A 12,175-nucleotide genomic window follows, 5' to 3' on the forward strand; every position below is an offset into this window, starting at 1 on the left:
CGCCATCCATGTAAGATGTGACTTGCTCCTCCTTGCTTTCCATCATGATTGTGAGGCTTCCCCAGCCACATGGAACTGAAAATCCAATTAAACCTCTTTCTTTTGTAAATTGTCTTTATCAGCAGCATGAAAATGGACTAATACAAACTCTGATTTCCATCCGCCATTCCCTCCATATCACCTCCCCACCCTGGCTCCTCAGCTAAACACCTTTTCTTCAGGTTAAAGAATAGAAAACCTTGTGGAGACAGAGGGTAAGAGGAAACCCTTCAGTAGCTATCAGGTTACTATCTTCACCTTTCTTAGCTCTGTAATATCAGAGCATAGAGAAAAGAATTCCTGGCCACTTTATCAGTCTCCATGAAGAAAGGCTGGAGCCAGCAGGCATTGCCATTGGTTCAGTAGACATTCCCAGAGCACTATCATTTAGAGAAAGCAGCAGCTCATTTAAATCACTGAATCTTTTTAAGAAACTGAAACAAGTTCAATGCCCAAGAGTAGAGAATCGGTTGGACTGTGAGACATACCACCTGGACGAACATTCGTGTAATGGAATTATACACTGAAGAAAAATATTAAATGACATTGTTCGTATGTTCATAACAAATTAAGTAAAAAAGATTGCCACAAAACAGTATATATACTAAGATTCCAGTTTTTTTTTAAGTTATTGGTTTATGGGAAGAAATAGGATACACAAAAATGTTAAAAATAAATTCTGGAGGGTAGGATTATAGGTATTTTAAGTTTTTTTCTTTTCTAAACCTTACACAATAAACATTTTAAAACATAAATTTATAATTAATAAATATAAGCTTTAGAAAAAACTCTATAGGGCACAATTTGTGTTTACCACAATATAAACAACAAGCATTTAAAGAAACATGGGTTTTTACTTAGTGGAGTAGAGAATTTGTGAAAGAGGAAAGCACCTCTTGATTCCTCATGTTTCTTTATTTATTTATTTATTTATTTTTTTTTTAAATTTATTTATTATTATTATACTTTAAGTTGTAGGGTACATGTGCATAACGTGCAGGTTTGTTACATATGTATACTTGTGCCATGTTGCTGTGCTGCACCCATCAACTCGTCATTTACATCAGGTATAACTCCCAATGCAATCCCTCCCCCCTCCCCCCTCCCCATGATAGGCCCTGGTGTGTGATGTTTCCCTTCCTGAGTCCAAGTGATCTCATTGTTCAGTTCCCACCTATGAGTGAGAACATGCGGTGTTTGGTTTTCAGTTCTTGTGATAGTTTGCTAAGATTTATGGTTTCCAGCTGCATCCATGTCCCTACAAAGGACACAAACTCATCCTTTTTTATGGCTGCATAGTATTCCATGGTGTATATGTGCCACATTTTCTTAATCCAATCTGTCACTGATGGACATTTGGGTTGATTCCAAGTCTTTGCTATTGTGAATAGTGCTGCAATAAACATACGTGTGCATGTGTCTTTATAGCAGCATAATTTATAATCCTTTGGGTATATACCCAGTAATGGGATGGCTGGGTCATATGGTACATCTAGTTCTAGATCCTTGAGGAATCGCCATACTGTTTTCCATAATGGTTGAACTAGTTTACAATCCCACCAACAGTGTAAAAGCGTTCCTATTTCTCCACATCCTCTCCAGCACCTGTTGTTTCCTGACTTTTTAATGATTGCCATTCTAACTGGTGTGAGATGGTATCTCATTGTGGTTTTGATTTGCATTTCTCTGATGGCCAGTGATGATGAGCATTTTTTCATGTGTCTGTTGGCTGTATGAATGTCTTCTTTTGAGAAATGTCTGTTCATATCCTTTGCCCACTTTTTGATGGGGTTGTTTGTTTTTTTCTTGTAAATTTGTTTGAGTTCTTTGTAGGTTCTGGATATTAGCCCTTTGTCAGATGAGTAGATTGCAAAAATTTTCTCCCATTCTGTAGGTTGCCTGTTGACTCTGATGGTAGTTTCTTTTGCTGTGCAGAAGCTCTTTAGTTTAATGAGATCCCATTTGTCAATTTTGGCTTTTGCTGCCGTTGCTTTTGGTGTTTTAGACATGAAGTCCTTGCCCATGCCTATGTCCTGAATGGTACTACCTAGGTTTTCCTCTAGGATTTTTATGGTATTAGGTCTAACATTTAAGTCTCTAATCCATCTTGAATTAATTTTCGTATAAGGAGTAAGGAAAGGATCCAGTTTCAGCTTTCTACTTATGGCTAGCCAATTTTCCCAGCACCATTTATTAAATAGGGAATCCTTTCCCCATTTCTTGTTTCTCTCAGGTTTGTCAAAGATCAGATGGCTGTAGATGTGTGGTATTATTTCTGAGGACTCTGTTCTGTTCCATTGGTCTATATCTCTGTTTTGGTACCAGTACCATGCTGTTTTGGTTACTGTAGCCTTGTAGGATAGTTTGAAGTCAGGTAGCGTGATGCCTCCAGCTTTGTTCTTTTGACTTAGGATTGTCTTGGAGATGCGGGCTCTTTTTTGGTTCCATATGAACTTTAAAGCAGTTTTTTCCAATTCTGTGAAGAAACTCATTGGTAGCTTGATGGGGATGGCATTGAATCTATAAATTACCTTGGGCAGTATGGCCATTTTCACGATATTGATTCTTCCTATCCATGAGCATGGTAAGTTCTTCCATTTGTTTGTGTCCTCTTTTATTTCACTGAGCAGTGGTTTGTAGTTCTCCTTGAAGAGGTCCTTTACATCCCTTGTAAGTTGGATTCCTAAGTATTTTATTCTCTTTGAAGCAATTGTGAATGGAAGTTCATTCCTGATTTGGCTCTCTGTTTGTCTGTTACTGGTGTATAAGAATGCTTGTGATTTTTGCACATTAATTTTGTATCCTGAGACTTTGCTGAAGTTGCTTATCAGCTTAAGGAGATTTTGGGCTGAGACAATGGGGTTTTCTAAATATACAATCATGTCATCGGCAAAGAGGGACAATTTGACTTCTTCTTTTCCTAACTGAATACCCTTGATTTCTTTCTCTTGCCTGATTGCCCTAGCCAGAACTTCCAACACTATGTTGAATAGGAGTGGTGAGAGAGGGCATCCCTGTCTTGTGCCAGTTTTCAAAGGGAATTTTTCCAGTTTTTGCCCATTCAGTATGATATTGGCTGTGGGTTTGTCATAGATAGCTCTTATTATTTTGAGGTACGTTCCATCAATACCGAATTTATTGAGCGTTTTTAGCATGAAGGGCTGTTGAATTTTGTCAAAAGCCTTTTCTGCATCTATTGAGATAATCATGTGGTTCTTGTTTTTGGTTCTGTTTATATGCTGGATTATGTTTATTGATTTGCGAATGTTGAACCAGCCTTGCATCCCAGGGATGAAGCCCACTTGATCATGGTGGATAAGCTTTTTGATGTGTTGCTGAATCCGGTTTGCCAGTATTTTATTGAGGATTTTTGCATCGATGTTCATCAGGGATATTGGTCTAAAATTCTCTTTTTTTGTTGTGTCTCTGCCAGGCTTTGGTATCAGGATGATGTTGGCCTCATACGATTCCTCATGTTTCTAAGTCTTTCCCCTACCCTTGTCCCAGATCTGAAAGTAGTGGGGAAAAAAATCAACCTGGCTTTTTTCCTATGCCAAGGTGCTTACTCAGTGTTTAGCCTTACTGTAAGGGAATTTCACATAGTTCAGGCTTCCCAATACCAGAGGTTCCTGGCTCTACCACTAGGTCTGTACCCTCTCTGGCATTCACTTCCTGCCCATTACCTCTCTGGGTAGCCACAAGATAGCTGGGGAAATCCCAGTCTCATGTCCTCTGCAAGAGTCCAGGTCTCCACTTGAGTGGAGAGTAGGAAAAAGAGGCAAGCGCAATGCCAACACTTTACTAAGTTATTTGAATAAGAATACTTGTAAGCAGTTAAAATGCTTTACATTTATCATTACCATAATTGCAAAGAATAACCACTATCATTTATGAGATGCTTTCCATGTGCCAGGCACACACCACATTATCCCATTTAATTTTCACATTGGCGATTTGGGTATTATCTCTGTTTAACAGATAAAGACACTGAGGCTGAGGTCAAGCAATTTGCCTAGGCTATTCTGCATTTTGCTAGCCTAGTGGAACCATTGGCTGCGTCCTTCCAGCAGACTCTAGAGTTAACTATGATTGTGAGGCTTCCCCAGCCTCATGGAACTTTAAGTCCAATTAAGCCCCTAAGTTCCCAGCGCTGGAAGGTGGCAGACACAAGGTGCTTCAAAGCTATTCCAAAACTACCTCCATGATTCTTCACCCTACTCTGTGAGGAAGATGAGGATTCTAAGTTTTAACTTTAGAAAGAAAAGGGCAGACTTTAAGGTCCCTTCTGAGAGGCCTGATGGCTGATCCATAAGAGCATTTCCAGTTTTTAGTTTCAGAAAAGGGAGTCTTGTACTTAGGAGGTCAATGATGGGGACCACACATAAGTCTATTATACTAGATTACGAGTGGTAAATTTTAATCTGACCCTGAAGTAAGTAGGGTACAGTTGGAGACTAAATACTGGCAGCAAATAACCAACTCATGGTGTGTCCTGATCATGTGAAGAGAAGGAGACACTCCTGTACATGGGATATAGAACTAGCTAACTCTGGAGTTTGCTGAAAGGAGGGAGCCAATGGTTCTGTTAGGCTAGTAAAAGGGAGAATAGCCTAGGTCCATGGATGATGTTTTGATGCATAGTGGACCAATTCAGCCATACATGGAAAAGGCTAGAGGCTCTGTGCACATAACTGTGAAATTATTTTGACCAGGTATGTATGCTATCAATAAAATAGTGGTTTATTCAGGTCACAAGGAAGACAATTTTCTACTAAAACTCAAAGTATCATATGGGTTAACATTGACTTTTTGATATACACTTCTAACAGAAAGGAAGACAAAGAGACAACATAGCTATAATAATTTATTGCTTTTCATTTCTTGTTTGGATAAAAGACTACATCAAAAGTTGTTTGATGACACTGAATTATTTTCACAGTATCTATATCACTTGCTATATCAGAATTGAAGTCCTCATGGTTGGTCTTCAATGGAAGTGAATCCTAAAATTAATCTTAATTTAAAAAAAATACGTTGCTTTTGGGGCAAAGAGAAGGCAGCAGGAAGAGGAAGCATTTTCCTAGAATTATATGAATTAGCAACCTTGTCCTAGCCCAAGGTTTGTCCCCAACCAAGTAATTCTGAGCACATCACTTAAGCTTCAGTTTCATTATCTGTACAACAAGAAGCTAGAGTTTAATTTCCAAAGCCCTGTCAAGTACTAAGTTTGCACAAGTCTAATATTCTTTGGAGTTCATCTTTGCCTTAAATGGATTTATGATCATTTTTGTGAATCACGACCTCGTTATTTAAAACTTCATATGGGAGACAGCTCATCGAATAGAGCAGGACACAGGGTTCAGGATATGATACTGTAACATAATTAAGTATGGAGAACAATCTTTCCACAGGGCAAAAGTAACTCCTGAAATTCTGTTAGCCTCTGTGCACATTTGTCTTACAAAGAACATGCTTGCTCCTGATGAAAATTTGCTTTTCAATTCCTTCTAGACAGAATCACTGATACAATTGCTTCCATCTTATATCAAAATGAGTTATTCATAAGCCACATAGTCTTGCGAATGATTCTAAAAGGTAAGTGATGTTTGATATTGTTAAGGTTTTATGTGACAAGCTAGCATTCCATGGGTATCCATAACAACAGTAAACTTAAATCCAGTGAGTAGGCGCCCTTAAGTCCAGACTAAGTATCCCTAAACGCCAAATGCCACAAGACTGCCACTTGGGAATGACTGTTTTTAGCCTCCAGAGTATGGATGGTGGGCACTCGAGTAGGAGCTTTATTACACTGTAGAAGAAAAGCTTTCTCCTTACTTTGTCCTCATCTGATACTGGGAAAAGAGCAAGAGGGCAAATGTATAAGATTTGGAAACTGCCTCTTCAGCTGTTCTGGCCTGAACTCTAGTTAATCTTGTGCAAGTTAAATTCTAACTATCACTAGATGGGACCTATCACCTGCTGGGACTTGTCAAGCCTTGGATTAGTGCCGTCCCAGAAGTAAAGTTCTGTTCTTTGATATCCCAGGAGGAACTGTCATGCTCTAAGATCGGTAAATGAGATACAGAACTGGCTACAATTAGATCTTAATGAGTTCAATACAGAGTGTGTCACAGAATTTCAAATGTTGAAAGATTATCTTTTCAAATATATGTATAATTATTCTGAGGACTTGCTTGCCTGTCACAAACCTAATGCATTTGTTATGAGGATGAAACAGGAAAAACTCACAGGAGGACACGAACCACTACGTAGGATAGCTTCTAAGTTAAGAAGGGAATCTCCCAGGTGGTCCGGCAAACATAACATTCCTTATCTTTCCCGCCCACCCGAAAGTTCTAACACATATGCTTCAAACCCTCGTTGGTAGTTCAAGCCTGCTTAGAAGCTTTTAAGGCCTCGTGCCAGACTTCCGGTGTTTTCATAGATTTCTCTTGTTCAGTTATTGTCGCCTCCGAATTTGTCATTCTCTCATTCCACTCCAGCCTCCCCTCCTCTGTGCAATAAGCTTTTAGGGCATTCCATTCATGACTTTTCTTCCCACCTAAAATACTGTCAGCAAACTGCCTAACGGAAATCCCTATAAAAGCGGTAAGACAAAGTAAGGATATGTTACTGCCTATAAATCGAGCACTTCAAAGGCATTTGTTTTAATCACGACTTAAGACTTTCATCCACGAGTAATTCGTGCGAAAGGAGCTTCTTCTGGGAGGATAGCGCGGCTTCGTCTTCAGGTTTCAATCCCTAAATTTCCCATAAGTAAAAGAAACATCACTTCCTCTCTTGCAAGAGTCCGCTGACACCCGTCTTCACCCGCAGGTGTTTCTCCTAACACTTTAAACGCTTTCTAGAACCTCAAACCGCTAAGACGCTCCCCGGACCCGAGGTTTTGCACCAGCGACGCTGCAGGGTTTGTTTTTCTACTTCCCTAGGCACAAGCCTGCCCGTTGGCGTCGAAGCCAACTCCTTACTGGTTCAGGTATGTGCTCGTCTCTGTAGCGAACCAATCAGAACCCCACTTCTTACTCCTGGGATTTGGTAAACGGAAGAGACCTCTCCGGTCCCGGGTGTAGGCAGGGACCGTGGATGAGTGACAGTTCGACTTTCCAATACGCAGAGCCCTAGGACCTGCCCACGTCTGGTTCGGGGGTTAGAAAAGAGCGTCGATGCCGGCGGCAGTGATGAGTCCTAGGAGGCGCTGGCTCTTCGGCGGCTCGGAGGAGCGGCTGCTGCTGATGCTGCTACTGGTGGCCCCTTTGCAGGTGAGTGGTTTTGTTTTAGAAAATGTTGCGAATGTTTCCATTTTTTAGTGATGTGATGTTTTATTTTTGGGTGCGGGGAAGGCCAGTTTCTTTGCTTTCTCCGGTTTAGTCGTTGGTGGGAGTCTGGTGCCCACTCCAGCCCTCAAGCTGGGACCCTCACTTATCGCCCCGGTCCCTTTCCCTTGTCCCTTTCTCAGAATGAGCCTCACAGGCAGTCACAGTTCTGTTAACTGAGAGGAGGAGCCCGCTTTGGTAGTGCTGTCCTTATGGCAAGAATATATAGAAGTTGGAGGGAAGAAAAACTCTATCCTGGACGTTTGAGGCACTGTATGGCAGAGCCCTTTCAATAGGAAGATCCCCTGGAAGGAAGCAGGGCGATGCCGCTGTATTTGGGGCTTTGGCAGACCTGGCCCTATCATTTTGTTTGGCAGACAGAAAAACTCAAATGCGGTGAAAAGAGAAGGAGGTGAATATATGCAGTGTTTTCATGTAGGAATCTGGAGCCAATCACAAGTTCTTAGAACCACTAGAAATAAAAACGTAAGTGTATTTTCCTCTTTTCTAAGGGACAGGGGCTGGTATTACACTAGAGAAGGTCAATGAAATGCGTAATTGCAGTTAAGTTCACAGTTAAGCTTTAAAGAATAGTTGGTTATTAGCTAACTTATTATAACTCTCATTCCTCTACTGCCTCCCTTCCAAATTACGGAAGATCTTTGGCTTGTGAGTGGTACTATAATGTTAGCTGACTAAATGCAGACTCTTTCCAAGGAGGGGAAAAAATCAAAAGCTAAGTTTCACCTGTAGGTACTAAAGTTTTTTTTATAGTTAAAGCAGACCTTATGTCAATTTCTCTTTTATTTTATTTTATTTTTTTTGAGACGGAGTCTCGCTCTGTCGCCCTGACTGGAGTGACTGCAGTGGCTCGATCTCGGCTCACTGAAACCTCCGCCTCCCGGGTTCAAGCGATTCTCCTGCCTCAGCCTCCCAAGTGGCTGGGATTAACAAGCATAGGCCACCACGCCCGGCTAATTTTTGTATTTTTAGTAGAGACCGGGTTTCACCATGTTGGCCAGGCTGGTCTCGAACTCCTGACCTCAGGTAATCTGCCCGCCTCGGCCTCCCAAAGTGCTGGGATTACAGGCATGAGCCACTGCGCCTGGCTTTGCCTGCCTGCCTGCCTGCCTGCCTGCCTTCTCTCTCTCCTTTCTTTCTGTCTTTCTGCCTTTCTTTCCTTGCTGTGTTGCTTTCTTTCGTTTTGAGACGAAGTTTCGCACCTGTTGCCCAGGCTGGAGTGCAATGTCACGATCTCGGCTCACCGCAACCTCTGCCTCCCCGATTCAGTCCATTCTCCTGCCTCAGCCTCCCGAGTAGCAGGGATTACAGGCATGCGCCACCACGCCGCGCTAATTTTGTATTTTTAGTAGAGACAGGGTTTCACCATGTTGGCCAGGCTGGTCTCAAATTCCTGACCTCAGGTGATCTGCCCGCCTCAGCCTCCCAAAGTGCTGAGATTACAGGCGTCAGCCACCGGGCCCGGCCTTCTTTTTTTTAAAACTGCCTCCCATAAGTCCAGGGAATAGCGCTTTCTTAGCCATCTTTGTGTTCCGGTAGCACTTCATACACCGCAGATGCTCCCCAGTTGGTGGTGGACTTCAGGGAAGCATAATTCAAACAGTGTCATAGTGGAAGGAGCTCTTAGTTAGAAATCAAGAGCATTGGCTTTAGTCCTGAAGCTGTTACTATTTGTGTGATCTTAAACAAATCATTTCAACTGTGACTCTTAATTTTTGCATTTTTTTTTTTTGAGACGGGGTCTCACTCTGTTGCCCAGGCTGGAGTGCAGTGGCGCGATCTCTGCTCCCTGCAACCTCCACCTCTGCCTCCTGGGTTCAAGCGATCCTACCACCTCGAGTTTTGTATCTTTAGAAAGCAGATGTTGCATTAAATTATATCTGAGGTATAAACTCTGTATTAAAAGTCTGTTTTAAAGTAAAAATGATTAGTACACAAGCAGAGTCTCATTGCAGTAAATTCTGTGCCATCTAGTAGCAAGTAAAAGTTCCCAGCTTCAAGGATATATTCTTGTTTTTTAATTTTTGATTTGTGTGGGTACCTAGTAGGTGTATATATTTATGGGTTACATGAGATATTTTGACATAGGCATGCAGTGCTATTACATCAGAGTAAATAGGGTAGCTGTCACGAAAAGCATTTATCCTTTGTGTTTCTAACAATCCAATTATACTCTTTTTAGTTATTTGAAAATTTACAATTAAATTATTTTTTACTATAGTCACCCTGTTGTGCTAGCAAATACTAGGTCTTATTTATCTTCCTATTTTTGTCCCCATTACAAGAATATACTCTTTTGTGTTCATATTTAAACCAAACCAGATTATTGTAGAAAATTTGGAGCATACAGAAGTATAATGTGGCAGAAAAATGTCACTTAGAAGCAACCACTGTTAGTGTTTGGGTAGAGCTTTTAGTCTTTCTTCCTCTTTTGCCTTCTGTGGTTGGTTGAGATTAAGAGGCACATTTTAAGTAATGATTGGTGCACCTAAATTCACTGGGCCTTCATCTTTGTGTGTCTAGTGCCTGAAGAACAGAGGTCACAAAAATGTTTGAACCGAATGGTTTCTTGAAACATCCTTGGAATAAAATCTGATATGAAAGATGTTTATATAGGTGGCAGAACAAAAAAGGACAAAAAGTATTACTTAATAACAAAACCCTTCTGCTGAAATTTGGCCACAAATATGAGGAAAACATACTGTGTAAAATATAAATTAAATGTTAACCACTTCATTAAAGCATTTGGATGGCAGAATATTAGTACTTGGTAAGCTTCTGAGACTGTATCTTACCATCACCTCCATCCTACAATATTTGATTGCATTCCTCCTTCCACCACCTAATTTAAGCATTTCCCCTCTAATTCCTCCCTTCATTTTACTTTATTCCCAGTTTTTGCTTCTGCTCATATCATCAGCAAGGTAGGCCTGAGATCTGTGCCATTATTTATGAGTTAGTCAAAGTCTGCTCCATTCAACCTCTCACTTTTTGGTAGAGTGCTTTACCATAATCTCATTTAGTCTTCCTAATAGCCCCCTGAGAGCTGTCGTTTCATGATCCTCATCTTTGTAGATATGGAACCTGAGGTTCAAAGAATTTAAATAACTTACTTAAGATCACATAGTAAGTAGCAGAGCTGGGCTCATATCTAGGTTGTTTTTACTTTAGACTTTTAGGATTTGGTGGGAACAATTTGTGTTGATAAAAAGCTACTACCCTGGGGAAGACAATGACCAGAGATAGGAAGGAGGGGTCTGTTATGAGTGGGTGTTGTCCACAATGATGATGCCATGAAGGCTGGAACATGCAACATGCCCTGAGCAAATTCACGTCTCATTACACATGTATATCTCTTTCCCGTGAGTAGGGATCTGCCTGGTATGGCTAGTTATTCTTGTAACAAGCAATCAGTAGGAAATATTAGTAGATGTAAGATTGGTAAATGAGAGGGTTCTAGTGTCTGGAAAATGTGGGTTTAGTGTCTGGAAAAAGTGAGTGGTAACGTTTGCTCCTGGTAAAAAGGTATTCTTATAACTGCAAGTACAGATGAAAAAGTTTCTACAAAGCCTTAGGAAAAGTAATAGACCATGGAACACTTTTAGGTGCAGTTGTGTTTGAACATCTAATAGTGAACTTGATATGGGGGAAGGCATAGTTTGTTAAGACAGTAAAAGCCTTAAGGAACTGAGCCCCAGATTTCATTTCCCTTGAGAACTGTTCCTTTTTAATTTGTTAAGGACATAGTTCTTTTTCTCTGTCCTCAAATAATAGCCCATCTTACTATAAAGTTAGATTCCTATTGCAGTGGGGATTAAAAGTTGCTCAAAGCCACACAGTAAGGGTTTGGACCAAGGAAAACATCATCTGAGTGTCTAGGATAGGAACTGACTATTTAATATTTAAATGTGAGCTTTGAATCTAAGTGACTCTGGTTCTATTTGTCTTATTTTATATAACTTCAACATTACATTGCTGATCAAATTTCTTGCTCAAACATTGGAAATACAAGAAAAACTAGGTTTTTAAGTTGGACTTTACCCTGTAGTTTGTCCTACTTGTCCGTGAGTTGTACCACTAGGGTCTTAGGCATTATTAATTTTCAGAACACGTGAGGAAGGGAGGAAGCAAAGTCCCAGGAGTGTCAGTTTGGAAGACAGGATGAGCCTCAGTTATGGGGTGTACTTATAACAGAGGAGCCTCAGTTATGGGAGAAATATAATGTGAAATTATATTTCACATAATTTCATATGTAGAATTATATAGTTTAATGAAGGAGTAGGAAGCAGCAGCAGATGATCATGCTACATTTGTTGAAAGTACTTAGGGATCTCGAAAATATTAGAGGGGTAACCTTAGTAAATGCAGTGCCTTGCAAGTACATCATTCCCCTATCTACAGTCCCTGTCTTACCAAAAAGAATGCTAATCTTGAGTCATAATTTTATGTTTCAATTTTATGGTGGCATTTATGGAAAGAATATTCTTTGCTTTATAGCTAACTTAGATGGAATTCCTATACATTTATAGTGAAAGGTCTTTGAAAGTTATAAGTCACCTGCAAAGTGTGTTCTTTGCATCACCGATTTGTTTATTGTCAAAGCAATTACATCCCTAGCACCTACTCCTGAGCAAGTATATATTCACCTGAAGTGTGAGGCACTATGGGGCAATTTATGAAGATGTCTCATGGAGTAAAGTGTGTCAAAATGACACATGATATTTTTGAAGGAGATTAACAGGATGAATCCCGTAGTTTTCCCCTATGATTCTATCTTGAAC

At 40.4% G+C, this 12,175-nt stretch overlaps 1 protein-coding gene across 3 annotated transcripts in view; it reads left to right on the forward strand.

Moving 5' to 3' along the window:
* Nucleotides 1-7,163: 7,163 nt before the first annotated feature.
* BPGM (bisphosphoglycerate mutase) overlaps nucleotides 7,164-12,175 on the forward strand; it is a 32,439-nt gene continuing 27,427 nt past the window's right edge. For 2 of the 3 annotated variants that reach the window (XM_025379430.1, XM_025379429.1), the window contains exon 1: nucleotides 7,164-7,319. The gene's annotated coding sequence lies outside the window, so the exon portion shown is untranslated. Of the gene's footprint in view, nucleotides 7,320-7,516; nucleotides 7,642-12,175 lie in introns of all 3 variants that reach the window. The other variant, XM_025379432.1, reaches the window with a different exon arrangement.

This window comes from Theropithecus gelada, chromosome 3, assembly GCF_003255815.1.
Source record: "Theropithecus gelada isolate Dixy chromosome 3, Tgel_1.0, whole genome shotgun sequence".
NCBI classification, from domain to species: Eukaryota; Metazoa; Chordata; class Mammalia; order Primates; family Cercopithecidae; genus Theropithecus; species Theropithecus gelada.